Genomic DNA, 10,420 nt, shown 5'->3' on the forward strand with positions numbered 1-10,420 from the left:
AAGCTGTGTATGTCTGAGAGACACACAGCCTAAACACTCCAGAAACTCGGGCCTGAAGAGGGTGGAGCTTAAAGAAGGTGGAGTCATGCAGCTCCACATATCACCGCCTCCTTTAGGCTCCACCACCTTTATGTCCCGGTACACCTGGAGCAAAAGATGGCAAGTATGCAATATAGCAGAGAGTTTGCATATAGAAAAAGAGACAAACTCTAGGTTAAAAATACATATACCCACAACTATGCCAACCTTTTTGCACCTCTGGCGCACAACTATTTTACATTTTTTAGGGATAAAGCTTTTTTCCTCACCATGCCGGCAAACTGACTTCACAAAAGATCAGCGTCCAAGTGCGTTTTTATTTTTTTTTTTCCAGTGCTCTTACCATGGTAGTATGCAGCCATATTATTGCCTAAAGGCAGCGATGTGGCTGTTATTTTACTTCTTTATTGTTAGAGAATGTATTGATTGGTCTATGGTTGGTCTGCATTTACCGAAAGTACAAGGAAGCCAGTGCTTTTTACAGTAAACGTGCAGCATTACTCCTTTCCGGTCTAACATGTACTGTTAAACTCACAAGATTTCTGCCTAGAGGATATAAGATGGTTGCCGGTTGCCTCAGGAGCTGATCAGCAGCCACCACTACACTACAGAAGTATTTTCTCAGGAAATATTTGTAGCATGCCACGTACTGGGCAATGTAGCTCTTTTATGCGTGCTATGTACCATATACATACACTATATGTGTTAAAGAGTAAGTTTAATGTCCTGCACAGCCTCACCAATGAACATACCTGGGAACTTCTGGGCTCCGGCTACCCAGAGCCTTCCTTTGCGGGACGCGGCCAGGACTGCCCACTGATGTCAGCGGGAGTTCCACCTGTCGCCCGTTTAAAGGGAAAATGGGTGGGCAGCGTGGCGTGTCAAGACCCCGCTCCCGCGACCGGGAGGATTTGGGTCTTGACCAGGAGAACTGGAGAAGCAGTGCTTCACCCGGCAATCTCCAGGCAAACCCGGAGAGTTCCCAGGTATGCCAATTAACACAAGGCATACCAGGTATGTCATGAGAAAACATCCGTATAGGGCCAGTGGTATACTTGGTACATCATTTGTAACAAATAATCCCATGTCCTACAAGAGAGATCATACAGGCTTAACACTGTGATCGCCAGTTTACCAGCAATCGCTTCCCAGGCAGCTTCCATGAGAGAGATTGTGCAGCATTAACGCCTTTAATGCCGTGATTGAGTCTTTGAAACGATCAGGGCATTTTAGGGGTTATTGCTTGTGAACAGCAAAAACTATGCCATGTGTTCAAGAAAAAAAGGAAATCCCGATATTCATCGTGATACGTGAAAGAAATGTGAATATGTAGAAGAATAAACCTCAAGATCCTGTGTTCCTGTTAGATTTGTAGTTATGGTGGTCCCCTAAGGAGAACAGTTTTTCTGTTTTCTTTCTGTTTTTCTTCACCTATCCCAAATTTCTGTCTTGTGGTGCGCCATCTAGAAAAGTTAATGGGGTATCTTTCAGGGAACATATAGTTTTTGGGTGTTATCTTGATGGTTAGAGGTAGTTTTACCCTTGAAAGCATGAGGTGCACTTTCGTTGTTTAACTGTAAAACTCTCATGATTTGTGGGACCCAATGCATTTATCCCAAAGCATGACTGAAAGTTGAAAAGTTAGAGCGAAATAGTCACACTCCTTGTTAGATTTGTGGTTGCAAAAGGCTACCTAGGTGGGTGAAATCTTCAGGGGGTGTGCTTTTAGGGAAACCTGAAAGATTGGACCTCTACTGTAGGCCCAGTAAAGTGATCTGTCAAAATTCCAAGTTTGAAAACTAAAATCTTGCATGTTCCACAGCATGTGAGGCCCCAAAATGTTCGAAAAATATGCCACACACATGCATGCAGAGTATTGCTGTAATCATTTGCTGTAGGTGATTACAAATCATAAGTTGTTTCAGTACTTGTACTACTCAAGAAAATACCGCAATGTGTTTGTTACATTTTTTTGACAAATGCGGAGCTAAAGTGGTTCAATAAAAAGTGTTAAAATAACCCTAGCAAAATACTTTGGGTTGTCAAAAAATTTCGTTTTGTTCAGCCATCTTGCAAAGAATGATAATTAGAGGGTGACACTGAGCCATCATAAGTCCATATATATGATGTCTGGATTTTCTCTTTAAGCTCTACAACATACAACAATCAGAGTACAGATGTGTGATCCATGTTGTACCTTTACTGGTCATGCGCCAATGGCACCGATAACTCCTATAATCCACTAGACTAACCAGAGTGCAGTAACATTATGAGGGTTTGTGGTGTTAACACCAAATGTTTGAGGCCTCAGTAAACTGCTCTTCAGGGCTTCATGTCGAGGTATCTATCGTACCTTGAATATAGATGGCTGTGCCTGATTGTAAGCTTTTGAAATAACTTTTGGTTTCTTGATAGAAGCCACAGATGTTTTTATTCCCTTTTTGGAATTTCCAGCAAACAATCAATATCTACTGAGACACGCCTCATGTACCTGTCCGTCATATTTCTTAACATGCCTCAAAGGGACCGTTAAATGCCAACAAGGGGCAGCAAAGCCCTCCAATTGAAATCAATGGGAGCGTTTTCTGCACATGCAATTGGGATGACAGTGAGTATGGCATGCAAGCCAAGGAACGTGAGGGAAGGGAAAGAGACAAATGTATCTATCCATGTATTTGTAAGAAGGAAGAAACTTTCATTTAAAGGGGATACTCAGTTATTACATGCAGTCAAGTGCCTGTAGTAAGAATCATAGTGCTTACTGCAGGAGCAGTGAACTACTGCCATTTGCTTATTTACTGCCTGCAAGCAGACAGTCTAGGCTGTTCTTAAAAAGCAGCGTGCAACTTGCAAAGTATGAGATGCTTTCTCAAACATTTGGAAACTTTTGGAAAAAAAGTTTTCTGGCACTGTATGGCTGCAACGGCCCATTTTACCCCATTTTGCTTGAGGGAAATTTCTATATTAGTTAACACTCCAAATGCAGCCATGGTGTGCTCTGCTTACAGGGTGTTCCATGTTATGCTTTTCCCTTTTACAGTTTAAGAAGCAAGCGTCAGACTTGCTTTTTTATTGGTTTATTTACCTGGGTGAGATTCATAACATTAAAACAGCTGGCTTTTTTGGGAGCCTAAACTATCAAAGAAGTAACATACAACCAAACGTCTGAGCACTATAATAATTATGTTTCTTGAAAATGCCAATTCACTGTGACTTCTTGTGGCAGATAATATCCATGTAATGCTTTTCACGAATAATTAACAATGGTCAAAGCACATTAAACATAAAATGCTAGCCGAATAAAAAAAATTACAAGAAACTATGAAATGAATAACATGAACACTGATCTGGATTAAAGCAGACACTCTGTACACAGCTTATAACATAATTTTAACACTGTTAGATGATTGTTCAACACTATCTTTGGTGTTAAACACCCATTTAGGACTCAATTTTATATACTAAATCATACGTTAAATAATGTTATGTTAGATAATAAAAGTTTTAGGTATGGACTTAGTTCTTTTATCAACTTTAGGTGCAGAAGAGCATTCTTTACATGAAAGTGAAATTACATTAGTAGTGTATGATGCCTGCTGCAAGTAAGGCATGATTATAATTGCTTCGTAATGCAAGGTAATACCTGTTAAAGCGTCCTCTTCATTGTTTAAGCAGCTTTCAGGATCTACAATAAAAAGTGTTTTGTGCGCTGGGTGGTACAAATGTAAAAAATTAGACCTCGGTAAATGCAGAATCAGCTTTCAGGATCGTCCACATTTGGATCTTGTAAATCCCAAATTTGTAATTGCATAGTAAGGATCACCTTCCATGTCATCGCAATCCCTTTGTGTCCTTTTTCTCTGTTCTGTTGATGTCTTCCTTTAAACAGTTCCAACAAAAATAGCTGTCAAGTCTACAATAGGAAATACTTACTGTCGCAAAGCCCCTGCGACCCACTGTCCCATTTTCATCGCGCAAGCATGAAATGTGTATATCCCTAACTAAGAAAGCAGGTGAGAAAGGTTGCTGGGCTGTTCCCAGAGGCTGGCTTTCTCCGACTTGCTTCTCTCCACCTGCTGTATTATCCTTCCCTTTGTTCTTCCTGTCATAATGCCAGACACACAAGACACACCAGAGCAGGTCATGCAGCGTACCTCTGGCAACCAGGAAACGCTCTCAACTTATACAGATCAGTTGACTTATTTGCAAGCAGGAGATGATAAACCACCAGGAACTTTAACAGGATAAGCTTTGCCATGGAAAACAAAAAGGGATTTTTAGTTTCACAAACCACCGATTAAAAGTGCCAGCGGTACCAGCTTTAATTAATTTAATTACGGTGCCTTATGAATTACATCGAGTATGTCAGATGTATGATAAAAACACAAACCGCTATACAACTATATATATACAAGACGTACATGAATGCAACGCAGGAAACAAAGTATGTTCACATATTTGGCTTAAGTCACACAGTTTGCTAATGGTTTATAGAAAAAGAAACACATTAAACGCTTTTATAAATGGCCGGTTGTCAATGCTACGGCATTATTTGCTATGACAGTTGCAGATAGCAGTCATGGATGACTAGTGCAGGGCATAATGTAGGAATCAAGTTTCATATCAAGTTACAAAGAACAATACAGGTTATTTGGCAAAGTCAGATAAAGGCTGCCAGTTTGATCCCCTCTATAATTGTGGAGCTATATATATGTATATGCAAAACTGTACATAGAGCCATCATTAAACTTTAAAACCCCAGGGTTGGGGCAATGTAGAATTCTCCGTCAATAAAATAGTCAACAAATGGTTCCTGTAGGATACAAACAATAAATGCATACTCCAATAAACCTTTCACTGAAGAACAACTTTGCAGTGAACATATATAAAGTGAAGACATTACAGGGGTGAAGATACAGTCTTATGCGTGTATGCATGCAGTTTTACCAGAAAGCTTTATAGTACAGTAAAACAAGAAGTAGTCAATGAATTACGGATATCCAGGCTAATTCACAGATCATGGTCTAGTTTTACTCTCTTTTAGATGGAGATCTTTTAGAATGCACAAGGAAATAAATTAGTTGTATAACATTATGTCTACGCTTGATGTATATCTCAGTTTTTGTAAGCATAAGGAAAGCATTGGTAAGGTTACAAAGTGTGTTGAACAAGGTTGTTTATTGCAATATGGCCCAGGGGTACATGAAGAATTGGTCTGGCCACATTTTTCAGGTTCCACATACCTAAACAGCAAAGCTAACTAACTCTTCATTAGAACATTCCAAAGTTCTGACCTTCAGCAATTCTGCTGATACCCTCATTCTTTTCCATAAAGCACTATTACAAATTATGGAATTATAGAATTTTTCACCATAGAATGATGTGTTGCTTTTCTCTTAACATCATATAGGTGTTTGCTATGTAGATGGTTTGTGATTCTGCGAAAGCCAATTGTGTGAGGATATCTTGAAGCGGAAATATAACAATGTGATCTGGGTCAGGTACAAAGCACAGCTTGACATCAGAACCTTTAAATACGTTGTTCCGCTTTGAGCCTCTCTCTTATCCCGGTAGTTTTGTAGGACAGGACTGTGGCATATTTACCTGACCAGCAGTGGAAATTAATGTAGGTGATCACATAATACTTACATTGGTGCTGCCGCAAAAGAACCAGGTCTTGGAGGCCCAGATTTCACTCCATCCATTAACGGAAAATTACCCCCTTACCCTCCTGAATTGGTAATGAAAATATAGAATAACGAAACGTGTTAAAAGGGCCACAAAGCTCTATGTACTATTGAAGAGTCCTGATGACTTGACGATTAATTTAAAATTCGAACATATAAAATATGCAAGATAATCTGTTATCGGGGCGCTTTAAAGGGCCACTTCTTTTAATAGATTTTTGAGTTCATCTTGCATATGACCCAATATGTTTTACATGCTTTTCTCTTTTAATTTTTACTTACTCTGAAATGTTTGCATTTCCCCCCCTAACCATACTGTTAGCATTATCAAGTTTGCTAAAGCAAGTCAGTTTGGGGAAGCTACATCCTCTTGAGCTAAAATAAATGTAAAAATTAGATTGTCTTACCAAATAAAGTTTAAAAAAACTGAATTGGGGCCTCTAACAAGATGGAGTCCAATATGCATTTAGAAAAAATATTACACTTCTGAACAGAAATTTCTTTAAACACCCCCCCCCAGTTGTTTTAACTTAAAAAAAGGAATATATGTCTCAATCTCCTCACAGTCTAGTAAATCAGTTGTGGTAAAGCCTGCTTAATCAGTACCACAAGTGTGCGAACCGAAACAGGTTTAACACCATTTTTGTCCACTCCCTAAACTCTGTTGGAATTAGAAAATTGCTCATTTAAGAATTTACCTCACAGGATCGATTTATCTGAGTAAAATTACACACATTAACAAGTATGACACAATGTTGCTGTAGGATATACGTCTCTCTGTTGGCACTAAAATGTTATTATCAGAATATTCCAATTCATGACCAAAAATGTTAAATATTTTATAGAATTTAAACATAGCTGCCGTGCAGTACAAATTTATAGAAAAACACTGAATATTCTTATATTATTGTTACGAGATGGCTGGATTCACTTAACCCCCTACAAACCATTGTACTTTACTTATTTTTTTGCATTGCTGTTTGCTGAACATTTTGATTTCAATCATAGTGGGCTAGTCTAACTCAAATATCCTTCAGGATAAAACTCTGTCGCTTTCAGAACATATGTATATTTGTATATGCAAATTGTTATTTACATGGTGCTAACAGATGCAGTTTTAATGCGGAGGCACAGTAAGTGCTGTCATAGAAGTATAAAGTTCAGAAATGTCCATAAAACCGAAAGATAAGCAATACACCTTAATTACCTTATTAAATGTCCCATATGTTTCAATGTAACATGTAATCAACGACAACAATGTTAACGTAATGCTTGCAGAGACCAAAATGCATAATTCATATAGGCACTATTGAGTTTCCCTAAAGAAAGTTGCTTGTTCCAGGGCATTTATTCGCAAAACAGACATGAAAATAACAAATAATATGGGTTTCAATTATCACCTATCTCGGCATGAAGGGTCGGATTAACACAGTATATATGTGCTTATTTTTGTGAAAAGAAGTGAAAGAGGACATCCTTGTCTGACCCCCCAACAACGAGTCAGTTTTTCAGTAGTTGAGCAATACCAGGTTTTAAATGACTTGGTAAATTAGATCAAGGTGAGATCAATAAATTTCCCCTAAGCCAAAACTATGCAGGGCCATATCAATAAACCGGTGGGGAAAACACATAGTAACATAGGTTTTGATCCAAACAAAGGCAGAAAAAAAGGAAAAATTCCTTCTTGACTCCAATCAGATTTTTCCTTTGATCAATAAACTCTAAACTATTAATGTTTATGCTATCATTTATAGCCCTGTATATTCTGCTTTTTGAGGGCATCCATTATTTTTTATAGAACCACCTCTATTGACAGTGAATTCCATACCTTCATTGTCCCTACTATAAAGAATCCTTTCCTTTGTTGCCTACAAAAACATTGCTCTTCCAGTCTCAGAGGATGACCTCTTGTTCTTTGTACATACATTTGCCGATTTCTGACAATTTGAACAGTAACCTTTTATGTGGACCCGTATTAAATGCCTTAGCAAAGTCCAAAGAGATCAAATCTACGGCCACACTGAAATCTATATTTTTTACCAATTTCTTTATAGAATGCTATTAAGTTGGTTTGACAAGACCTGTCTTTCACAAAACCATGCCGACTTCTACTAATTATATTCTGTTTCAAAATTTATTTTTTTAAAGTATGCTTTTAGCAACCCTTCAACTCGTTAAGTACCCTTGTTCACCTTAACTGTCTTTTATTGCTTAAACACATTTGTACCTGTGCCATGCAATCATATGTTACAAGGGTTCCATAAAATCAGCCAGCAGGGGTTCCCTTGGTGTAAACACTAGAAAAAAATATTTAAAATATCTGCCTTTTCTCTGTCCTCACTAACCAAATTTCACATTTCAGACAACAAAAGGCCAACATGAAAGTTTTTTTTGGCCAAGACTGAGAGTGAGAGCCTGGACTTTGCAGTCTTTGATGTAATGGATTGAGTCCCTGGCAAGGACTTCATTTGTTTGTATTTTTTGACCTGGAATTCCATGGCTCCTGTAAGGGTGGATGATGACTAACTGCAACCTGGTTGCTAGTACCTTAGCTGTAAGGAAGGATATGGGAAAGCAGTTATTTAAGATCTTAATTATACCTTGCAACGTCCGCTGCAGCCAGAAGGAGGTGTGGCTAGCAGCGGGGGTTGTCTGCGTCCGTCGCGTAGACCTTCCCCGACTGTCAGAGACCAGAGTTCCCCGCGGGGAACTCTGACCTCTGACAGCCGGGGAAAGTATAGAGAGAGAGTGTGTGTGTGTGTGTGTGTGTTAGTTAAATGGGGGTATAGGGTGTGTGTGTGTTAAATGGGGGCATAGGGCATTTCTGGAGTGGCGTTAAGGGGGCATTTAATAGAGCACTCTGCCTCCTGAAATGCCTTATACCGCCCTATATGCCATTCTGCCCCATAATATGCCTTTTAACCCCCTAAATGCCAGAGTGGCATATAGGGGTATAAGGCATTTCTGGAGGCAGAGTGCTCTATACAATGCCTTTTAACTCCCTTAATGCCACTCTGCCTCCTGAAATGCCTTTTACCTCCCTATATGCCACTCTGCCCCATAATATGCATTTTAACCCCCTAAATGTCAGAATGGGATATAGGGGTATAAGGCATTTCTGGAGGCAGAGTGGCACATAGGGGTCAAAAGGCATACCATGGGGCACAGTGGCATATAGAGGGTTAAAAGGCATATCATGGGCCACAGTGCCATATTGGGGTGGCATGCCTGGGGGCAGATGTGCGTAACTGGGGGACAGGTTGGAAAATACAAGAAATAAAAACAAAAAAAATATTTTTCTCAATCATAGCTTTTATTAAAAAAAATAGTTTACATGAATTAACATTTACTGGTAAAACTTTTTTCCTTTGGGGTCGTCTTATATTCAGGCTTTTTCTTTTTTTCCTAAGTTAATATTCAGATTTTGGGGGGTCGTCTTATAATCAGGGTCGTCTTATAATCGAGCAAATACGGTAATTTATATTCTGTTTTTGAGGACAAATAGGGCCTTCTTTTTTGTTTAATTTATACAAGCAATGGATAATGTACAAAAAAAAGAGAGAGAAAGGAAAAAGTCATTATTAGGTATGGGGGAAAAAATAAATGTTTAAGTCAATACATATATAAATATATATAAGTAAATGTATACTACATAATACAAAAGAACATTCGACAAAACATTATAAAAAATTCAGAATTAAAAAAGGAAAATATTTTAATAAAGATATATATATATAAATGTATAATTTATCCATACTCATGTTTAGGATCAATCCATAAATATCTGAAAACATACACAACTTTCACCATAATGGTTGTTTTTGTTATACTTTAATTTTTCCTTTGGTTTTCTTTTACGCTTTCTTATAATTTTGTTCCTTTTATCTTCGCAACTGATTATCTTGAAATATTCAATATTTATGTTGTGTTGTATTTTTGGCATTATTATGTAAACGGAGTATCCAGGTCTCATAGAATGAAATGGTCTCGGTGTTCCCTTGACCTTGTAATATCTTTGTCATTAACCAACACATTTCTTTATTCTGTAACAGAGTTTGATATACATCAAAACTCTCCAATAAAAACTTATTATATAAAAAAAGTATAATACTTAATACATTCTTCAAAAAACATTATATAAATTTCAAAATTCATACCTAATATGTTTTTATTTATATTTATAATTTTATTTTAGTTGGTACTATTATCTCTTTTCTAAGGTTTTTATTAAGTGCAAATCAGTTAAACATGCATACCAGCACACATACAAAGTGACAAAAAACCATGGAGGCAGAGGTCGGAGAAGAACCTTCCCATTTGGGGACTAAGGTAAGAGGAAACTTTGGCTTAAATTGTTTGTCCAGGGTCAACAGATACAATAAGTCTTTATTTGGCTAGTAGAAGCAAAAAAAAATCCATTTTATATTGATATTCAATATGATTTATTACCTCTGGCTATGGTATTATTATGGTATTTATTACCTCAATGATATGGTATTATACCGACTAAAAGTTCATCTAGGGATAGCGAGTAACCTAAAGTATTTTCCCATTTTGAAAGAAACAGTGTTTTGTGGGATATATTTCCAAATCATTTAATATTTTAAGTATTCTAGAGATTTGTCTTTTATTTTTATGTATCAACAAGGTTACTGATAGATGATTGCTAATGAATCTTTTCGTGATCAGAAATT

The sequence above is a fragment of the Spea bombifrons genome, chromosome 12 (genome assembly GCF_027358695.1).
Source record: "Spea bombifrons isolate aSpeBom1 chromosome 12, aSpeBom1.2.pri, whole genome shotgun sequence".
Classification (NCBI taxonomy): domain Eukaryota; kingdom Metazoa; phylum Chordata; class Amphibia; order Anura; family Pelobatidae; genus Spea; species Spea bombifrons.